The sequence below is a fragment of the Phragmites australis genome, chromosome 23, assembly GCF_958298935.1.
Source record: "Phragmites australis chromosome 23, lpPhrAust1.1, whole genome shotgun sequence".
Taxonomy (NCBI): Eukaryota; Viridiplantae; Streptophyta; class Magnoliopsida; order Poales; family Poaceae; genus Phragmites; species Phragmites australis.
The window spans coordinates 14,480,307-14,490,518 of NC_084943.1; positions in this window are offsets into that span (position 1 = coordinate 14,480,307).

Genomic DNA, 10,212 nt, shown 5'->3' on the forward strand with positions numbered 1-10,212 from the left:
GCTGCACCTGAAGAAGAGCGTGGCATTGGATCCTGCGAAACAGTAGATTTACTCACCTCATGTGATGGTTGTGGTGCTCCTGCTGAACGCGCCCGAGTGTTGGAGGAGGGGGCAGCAGATCGTGTAGATGTAGAAGGGAATGTTGTTGCTTGTCCCGGTGGTACTCGTGAAGTAGATGTACTCCCAAAATTGTTCCGTAATTTCTGCACCTGTTGTCGACCCTGCAGTTCTTTTTCTGCCAAGATAGCAAAATGGAACAACCTATTGGTAGTATTGTAATCTTTATAATCAACAAGGTCCTGAATTTCACGTCTCAACCCGGAGTAAAAACGAATCATGGTATCCTCATCATCCTCTTGTATACTACAACGAAGCATAGCAATTTGAAGCTCTTGATAGTAATCATGGACAGATTTAGAACCTTGATTTAAGCGCTGCAATTTCTTTTTCAATTCATGTGTATAATCAGGAGGAATAAATCTATTGCGCATGGCACGCTTTATTCTAGGCCATGATTCAGGTTCTAAGCCACTAGAAACTAGACCATTCCACCAAATAATAGCATAATTCGTGAACTCACAAGTGGCTAGTCTAACTCTATACATTTCAGGAACCATATGAGAACTATACTTTTGATCAACCGTCATTTCCCAATTCAAATAAGCATCAGTATCATATGCACCATCAAAAGGAGGCATTGAAAACTTAATCTTAGAATAAGGATCATCGCGACCGTTGCGATTAACATTATTACCTCAATTACCTTGACGACGTTGTTGTTGGCCACGACGTAATTGTTCAGCATGAGGACGTTGCTCAGCACGCGCATCTTGCCCAACAAAAACCTCACCATCTTCTTGGTCACCATTATTAGTATCATCATCATCATCATGTGAATGGTCATCATCCTGTGGTGGCTGTCGCAACTCAAGGTCGTTGACTCGCGTGACGAAGTTAGCAATGCTTGTTCTAATGTCTGTCAATAGCCTAGTATGGTCCAACAAGGCTTTGTTGAGTTCTTTCTTGGACACACAATCCTTAAAATTCGATAGAGAGCCATCACCTGACATGGTTAGTAGAAAACAAAGGACAACAAATATTATCCCTATCACCTACTAGGTTGTGGAAGGTGGAATCACACACACTCAAGCGTCTTACCACGCTCTTACAAATGTTCTTACCAACGCAGCAAGGAGGAACAACCGTGGAAGCGTGGGATGATTGCAAGAGTGAACTTGTTCGGATCAAAGGAGGTGGAGCTTGGAAGGCACAATATGGTAGCAAGGATTAGCAATAACTATAATCAGATGAGCAAAGCTAAATAAGTGTCCAAAGTGTGAATCACAGTTGTTGGTCTATCACGTGTCCCTAGTCCTAGCACAACAGCTGAAACAAAGCTAAAAAGGATGATCAGAGAAAGACACAGCAAATAGCATAATGATCTGGGTGTTCTCTATGTACTCCTCTTTTTTGTCTTTTAGCACTAGTAGGAATCACGAAAAAAAAATTTCGTATTTTTCTGATATTTTTTTTTTTTGAACTAGGAGCACACAAGCAACAACCACAGAAATTTTCAGCTCAAACGGATGCAAAATGTGGCCTATAGAAAATCAAGCACATTCTCTGAAAAGCGTGCGGAAACTTCGCGGCTCGAATACTCAATCTTCCGAGCCGAATTTGGGAAAAAAATTTCGGTAGAACCCAGCGAAGTGGGGAGCAACGGATGTAACTTTTTCTGTAGATGTCCGTAAAAAAAAATTTTGCCTGATTCCGAGTCCGTATGAGAAAGTTATGGCCGTTTTACTGAACCCCTGTCGAGTTAGGGTTTTTTTTCAAGCAACTCTTGCAGAAATTGACCTCTTTAAGGTATTGCAAGCAATAGGATTGCGAGATGAACAAGGATGGCAGCAGTGGCAGGGCAATTGATACAAGGCGGCTTGCGACCTATCTAGGGTTGGCGTGGCGGAAAGTAACACAAGGCGGCTCGCGGTGGCAAATCGAGTAATGTGGTGGCTCGACTTGTTGGAGGGGATGGTGGCGATGGGATAGCGGCGTGATGAAAACAGCACGGAGCGTTGACTAAAAATCAAAAACACGACTCTAAAACCAGCAACAAGACTCGACCACGGACACAAACTCAACAACGCGCAACTGAAAACAAAAATTGCAAAGGCACAAAGGGTTCTAGGGAAGCGGAAATTGACAGAATTTTTTTGGCTTTTTCTGGACTCTAGGTAATGAAAAACAGACTAATCTATAGGGGAAGACGAAATTACCTAACGGGCAACCTGAAAATCTGATACCAGTTGATGAGTGATGTTGGCCTGATCTTCCGATAGGTAGCGATAAGTCGGTGGGTGGAGAACTCGACGTTGATGATCCAAAGGCTTCGACCCGAACAGATCGTCTCCCTTACAATCACTACACCACAGCTCCGATGGTTATCAACCTTGTCGCGCTGTTGACCTCGCCAAGAAGGCTCAATCCCTGCAAGCGTACCGAGAACACAAGCAAGAACGTAGAAGATGCAATCTGAAATATTGCGAATAGAATTCAAGCACTCGAAGTCGGGGTTCCACAAACACTTGCGGCGGCCTAGTAGGTCCGGAACAAGAGCGAAAATCTCACAACTGTGTGTAGATCAATATCTAAGCAGAACCCAACCCTAATTAGGGTGGCGGCTACTGTATATAAAAGACTAGGGTCGGCCAAGGACCCCTGGACGTGTCCCTAATGGACTCCAACACGTTACACGGCCCAACGGCCCAAAAGATGGTGGCGCAGTACCCTGACAGATTCTGGACGTCGCCTTGTTTTGATAATTCCTGTTGACTCAGAAAGAATTTGGACATGGGACCAGTTCCGTTGGAAAGCTTATCTCCTTAGCTTTCCAACCATGTGTAGAACGTCGAAAACGGAGTCCGTATGCGTCCTGGGCAACGATTTTAGTGCAGACTGATCCTGGACTCCGAAACGGACTCGAACTGGATTGGACCTCCACCTTGGCTTGGGCGCCCTTGCTGTTCTTCTCCCGTGTTCCTAAGTAACAATACATCACAATTATTCAGTAGCATCCCATCCTCATCAAAATATAAAGGAACACTAAGGAACGAGCTCACCTCATGATTTAGTTGACGTGCACGAGCTCGTGTCAATGGACCTATTATTGGAGGAATACTCGGTGTGTGTGTGTATCCGAAAGAGTGATGTCCTCATCACGATCTCTTCCAAGCCTAAAGGGAACATGTTAGGGAGAGGGGGTGCTCCATTGTGCTTGGCCGGTTTGGAGCTCGGGAGGGGCACGGTGGGAGTGAGGAGGAGAGAGAGGGAGTAGGTGGTGCTGCCCCTTTTGGTGGTTGGGATGGTGGGGCCACTTGTGGGGCCCACGTGTTGGAGAAAACTGTATTTTCAATACGATTTTTATTCTTTTATCTCCCAATTTTCTCTCTCTTATCCAAATAATTTTAAATAAATTGCTTTATAGTTACATAGCAAAATCACGTAAAATTAAATATAATGCTTAAGAAGCATATTTATGCTCAATTATGCAATTATAGATTTTGGGACGTGACAATGGTCCATTTCTTGGCCTATACTGGACATAAACAAAATCTCTAAACACTTCTTTGTCTTAAGTATAGCCAAAATATGGAGCTGGGAAGCCAAAGTCAGCAGTGATAGTGTTAATGAACTCTTTAAAATCAATTTTATATATTTTTCCGCCTTCCATCCTCTGCAAGGAATTACAATTGAACAATATCGAGAACTTCTTACATAAAAGCACACTAAAAAAAAGGCATCTTAATTCCAAAGTTAAGATACAAACAATTTTAAAAATGTATCGTTCAACTAACTCAGTATTTCCCAACCGCGTGACCTAAGGCTCTGGTATCATTGTAATTGTCACGCCCCGAACACGGGCCCACACGACAGCTGCCACATAATTATGGATCAAAAACCTATAACCATGTTAAGGCAAAAATATTCAAATAAAATCAGTGGTTTACAAATTAACTAGCGGAAGCTTTATTTATATGAGAAGTCATAATTTACATGGTTAAGTGTTTGCTTATACAACTTATTTTGATGTAAATTAAATATTAAACACTACACTATTGATATATCCCAAAAATTCCTATGCACAGCACTTAGTTGTCGATATCTTGATCATGAGCTTGAGATTCTGTGTTTAACACCCAAGACAAGTATGAGTATAAAATGCTCAGTAAAATAAAGACATCGCATGTATAAATAAACTTGAATTATGCTGATATCCAAACTTCATTTATTTAATATCTCTGCAGAGATTATCTAATCACTAATATCACGTTGTGTTTTGTACCACGACGGGGTCTGAGCTTTTCCTATAGACAATCCCAAATGATACTTTCAATGCACGTGCCACACCATACAAGTGAATAAGATAGTCTCAGCTACATGACTAGATCTTTCACCAGGCCTACATGACTAGATCTTTCACCAAGCACTCTCAGTAACTCAAAATGTATCGACTGTCCACGTCAGTATCTACTCTACCATTACTGATCGACAGCGTATGTATTTCTAGAGTAGAAATACAAGCATAACTTAAAATGTAACATCAAATTGCAATATTAATGGATAATAATGCTTAATAACGGGAAATACAATATCAAAATATAAACAGACAATAATTCTGATATAAATATGTTACTCTAAGAGACTGTGAACGTAGTTTGCTAATGAAGTCACAATAGTAATAGAGTAGGGTATCAACGTAGCTTGCAGATAAAAGCATAATGTAAATAAGATGGGTGTTAATGCAGCTTGCAGATAAAAGCATAATAATAATAGAGTATGGTGCCAACGCAGCTTGACCGGGTTATGCTAAAATCTCAAAGAAATAGTTGGCCCCCTGTATAGCTCTAGCTTGATATTATCAATACTTCAATAGAGATCGGTCTAATAGCTTGTTGAAAACCAGAATACCAGATGTAGTAGAACTAGAAATCCGAGAATAGCACTAATTATCTTGCCCTCAAAGTATCCACTAGAGCTTATGTGTGAGACTGTCTCAAGAATGAGGAGCGGAGGTATGATGAATGGAGAACTACCATGGTCCTATTTATAGTGTTCAATTTCGTGAGAGCCAAGTTATCTTGTTCTTATCTCTATCATTTTTCTTAGGCAAGAAGAAGAGTTTCCTTAGCTATCAAGAATGGGTTACTTGGCTATCAAGAAAGATTTACTTAGATATTAAGAAATCTTGCCTTGGTCACTAAGAATGTTTCTTGGAGTGCAAGTCAAGGCAAACTTTTAGGGATAAAGTCAACATGTGGGTCCCACATGTAAGTCTATATTCTTATTTTATTGTTAATTAAAGATTAAGATTAGATTAGTAAAGGATTATTTTAGACTAATTACAATACTTAAAAAATAGAGTTATTTTGATAATGCAAGCTGCTATTATTCTTAAGCATTAAACTTACTTATGGACCAATTCAATTCTTAAATTAATTAGTTAGCCAAACCTCTAATTATCTTATAATTAATTAACCAGTTCCTCACAGAGCGTGTCTCAGAACTGTAGTGATCACGGATGGCGCAATTTCCGCAATGGAATGTCCATGGAGCCACCGGTCTGTCCAAAATAGCATCGTCTCGCCGTTACCAACTTGAGTAGTTATTGAGAGTGGAAACAGAGCTACAGTATTGTTGTGCACTGGCAATTGAAGTCCTACCCAAGGACGGTCTGGCTGGGTCTTCTTCAACCATAACCATCGCATGTGAAGCGCCCATCCAAGAATTTTCAGATTACGAATGCCAAGTCCACCAAGCTCAAGTGGTCTGCATACCTTGCTCCAAGCCACAAGACAGTTCCCACCATTGACTTGCTCTCACCCTTTCCAAAGAAAAGCCCGACGCCTCTTGTCAATTGCTTCAATTACCCACTTGGGGAGGTCCATGGCAATCAATTGGTATATGGGGATGGTGGTGAGGACAACTTTAACCACTATCAACCTTCTAAATTTATCCATAAGAGTAGCCTTCCAACCAGACAACTTGTCTACCACTTTGTCGATCTATGGCAGCAGGCTAGCCTTAGTTAGCTTCTTAATTGAGAGCAGAAGTCCTAGGTAATTGCATGAGAAATCCATTACTACACACGGTAATTCTGCTTGGACAACCTGCTAATCAATTTCTTGGCAATGGATGGGGGTCGTCGAGCACTTCTGCAAATTGGTTCTAAGACTGGATGCATCCCTAAAAAGAGCAAGTATTTCTTTGATCAAGTTCAGCTCACAAGGGACATGACGTAGGAAGAGGATGACATCATCTGCATATAACGACACCTGGTGTCCTATGGAGTGAGTGGTCAAAGGCTGTAACAACCCCTTTGCGCTTGCCTTGATGATTAGCACATTTAGCACATTCATGATAAGGATAAATAGCATGGGAGACAAAGAGTCCCCTTGGCGTAGCCCTTGGAGCCCCATCCAGGTGACTCCACCTTGTCTACTGATCTTCATCCTAGGTGGAGTCATGCTCCGACTCTTTATCACAAAGTAATAAGAATAAGTATGGAAGGTACTTAGTAAGTCCTAATACTATTTAAGGTTTTGATATATGCATAAGGGGAGTAAATAAGGAGTCAAGCCATAGGGCTATAGTTTCAGCAGAAAGCATTATATGCAAGGTGAATTTAGGTGTAACTGCAGCTCAAAATAGCTGAATGAAACTAGTTGATCAAATTAAAAGAGGGTTGTTGGCACTGGGGGAATCTATCCTTTCCACACAATATCTATGCGTTTAATCTGGTGGACTCCCAGTCCAAGCTAGTTCAATGACTCTATGCCGGTGTGCTTCCAAAACACGGGGTCACATAGCTCACTCACATATCAAGGGATACATGCGCGCGCATGCCCAAGCTAATCATTGCATGGCCAAGACTACGCATGTCCATGACCACAAACATAGATATTCAAATAAATTGACTTTCTACAAAGGTGTATAACTTTACCCACAAGATATGCTCAATCTCCACCGATTGCACTCGGAGGAGCAATACATAACGAGGCTCCTCAACTCCTCCTTCCTCATTGGGTCTACTCATGGGACATGCCAAGGGCTCCTGACCTTCACAACATTTTGGCTTTATCAAAGATTGTAGTCTCCAGCCGGACTCAAGCCTCACCCCAGAGCACTTGATCTTCTCCTAGTTCCCATTGCTCTTAGCCCACCGAGCAATAATCCCAACTTGGTCAGAAGAGAGGAAGGTCCAAGCCCCTTGCCATTATCGAGGACATGTGGTAGTACGAGGGTGGCTTAGTATGATGGCACAATGATTTGGTTCTTAAGTGACCGGGGCAAGCATCTCCAAAAGAACAATTCTCCCCAGAGAATTGTTCCCACCCTCCCCACAGGACTATCATGCTCATCCGGCCCCTTGCCAAAATAGGTTTTTCTTACCATGTTTTCATTAACACCAAACCCATCATTTTTAACCACACGCCATCAAACTTCACACCACACTTCACACATTTCTAAAAGCATGATTGATAATAAAAAAAGTAATTGTGTAGTCTCTGAACCATCCTGAGCATATTAGTATCAAGGTGACATCCAAGCATTATTATAGTTAATGTTGGATTATCCTATGTTTAGCATGGCATGTGGCATTTCAATAATCAAGGTATGGCTTAACAATTAGGAATTAACTACTGCAAGTAATTAAAGTAAAGAATATAGTAGGCAAGCATAATAATCCATTTTAAGGTTGTCATATTAATTCTTCAAAATCATTGGTTCAACATGATCAATGAGTTAGGACTTGCCTTGTCCAAAGTCTCTGTCAAGGTATCCTTCTTGTTGACCTTTTCAGTAATCCAAGTTCTTCCTCGAACAAATTCTGCCCTTTAGATCCTTTTACTCCAATGGCTTCTTCGAGCTTCTTCTAGATTACACAATCTATCATTGTCAAACAAAGGAACAACTAAGGAACAAACCAACACAAAGCCAAAAGAAACCAAATAAACACCAAAACAAAGAAGGAACACCGAGACTAACTAAACAGTCCAGGCATCAGATTCTACCGGGTAGACTCTACTACTATCTACTACTATGTGAATCTTAAGTATGAAACTAGGTGTTGGTTATCTAGTGAAAACCAGATCAAATTATTTTTTTACACTACAATGTGAACCTTAAAAGAAAAATTGATCAAATCATTATAACTAACTATATTTGATCCTATTAGGTAAACAAGGTTGCGGGGGATACGAGGGTTCACTATGTGTTAGTATATTATTAAGAAACTAGGATTAAACTTCCTACTTTGGGTTGTCGACCTTAATTATCTAGTAGTTAAGCTTAATTACTATGCAATTAAATACTAAAAAATATTATTAAATCTACTAGGATAACATCTAAATCCTAAACAAGATTAAACAAATTAATTATCCTAAAGGTTATTAGAAAAAAACCCTAGGGTTTAATTATGACTTACGACAAAACCTACTAAACAAAATTAATTCAAATGAAAAAACAAATGAACTCTAAAAATTACCAAATTAGGACATATGGATAGCTGATGATTTTAAATGATTTTAGAATCATTGGAACTGGAGTTCAAACAGAGGAATTATAGCCTCCGGAAGATCAATCGGGAAATCAAATCTAGAAAATAAAAAGGGGATAGAAAATTCCTGGAATATTCTCAGGGTTATTTAAAAGGATTTCTAATAGATTTAATGATTTTCTGGATTGGAAAAAGAATAATGAGGCTAACTTGTTGGACTAGGGCCCACGATCAAGGTCAAAGGTTAGCTTTGATCGATCAACGGTCAACAGGGTGATTGTTCTATGGATTGGGTTCACATGGGCCATGCACCGGGTTCATTGACTCAGTCTATGGCTCATGGACTGTGTTCATGGGATTATGGACCGAAGAGGGCCTTCAATGAGTAGTCCATTGTGAACTGGTCACCATGGACCCTGGTCAACAGGGTGATTGTTCTATGGATTGGGTTCACAGGGGTTGTGCACCAGGTTCATCAACTCGGTCCATGGCTCATGGACTATGTTCATGTGATTATGGACCGAAGAGGGCCTTCAATGAGTAGTCCATGGTGAACCGGCCACCATGGACCCTCGCTGACATGGCTAAGCTTGGGCGGGTGGTAGTGCGACGTCAGATAAGGCAGCCTACATGGCTGCCACTTAGGCAACCAAAAGAGGGGGCACCAAAAAAGTGCGTAGGAGTGGCTTTATGGAGGGTCCTCGCCTGAAAGCTTCATTGGCGATAGTGAAACAAAGGAGGAGCTTTTGTGGCGCGTCCTGTGGGTTCCTGAGATGATTACTTGGGTCCTTGATAGGAGATCAAGATTGAGAGAGAGAGAGAGAGAGAGAGAGAGAGAGAGAGAGAGAGAGAGAGAGAGAGAGAGAGAGAGAGAGAGCAGACGTCGGGAGGTAGGGGGTGAGGCCACAGTAGCCTAGGTCCCACATGGTGGCGAGAGGAGGCTGTGAAGGTGTGTAGGTTGGGCCTCATAAGCCGATACGTGTGGAGAGAGGAAAGGCAGGCCGACCCAGTTAAAAGAAATGAAGGGGAGGAAGGGAAATGGGCCTTAGGGCCAAAAGAGAAGATAGGAAGGAAGGGGAATGCAAAATGAGATGGGCTGGCCCAATTTGGCTTGATTGAGTTGGCCTGATGGAAAAGAAAGGAAAAGGACAAGGAAATAGAGAAAAGAAAAAGAGAGGTGGGCCAAAATGAGAAGGCATGGGATTTAGGCCCGAGGAGGATTTAAAAATATATTAGGATTTAGATAGGGTTTGATTAAGGGATTTAGAGGGAAACTAGATTTAAATTTGAATAGGATTCAAATTTAAATCCAACAAACAATGAGGAAAGCAAACTCAAATAAAAACCAGAAAATAATATGAACCTATTTATGCATGTTTAATTATGGAAAGTTTTAAATTTAAAGCATGTCAATTCACACAATTCATTTTAACCTAATCCAATTGCAAACTAGTTCTATTTAAAAAGTTAAAATTTTAGTGAATTTTACTATTATGGAAAGATGCAAAATTCAGGGTGTTACAAGTGTCTAAATTAATTTGATATGAAAAGGAACAGAAATCACTAATAACATTGATAATCAGCTATGACCTGTAATTATAATATGTTTGGAAAGAAGTGTTTTATTGGGAGGAATTTTGCAGGATTGAATTATT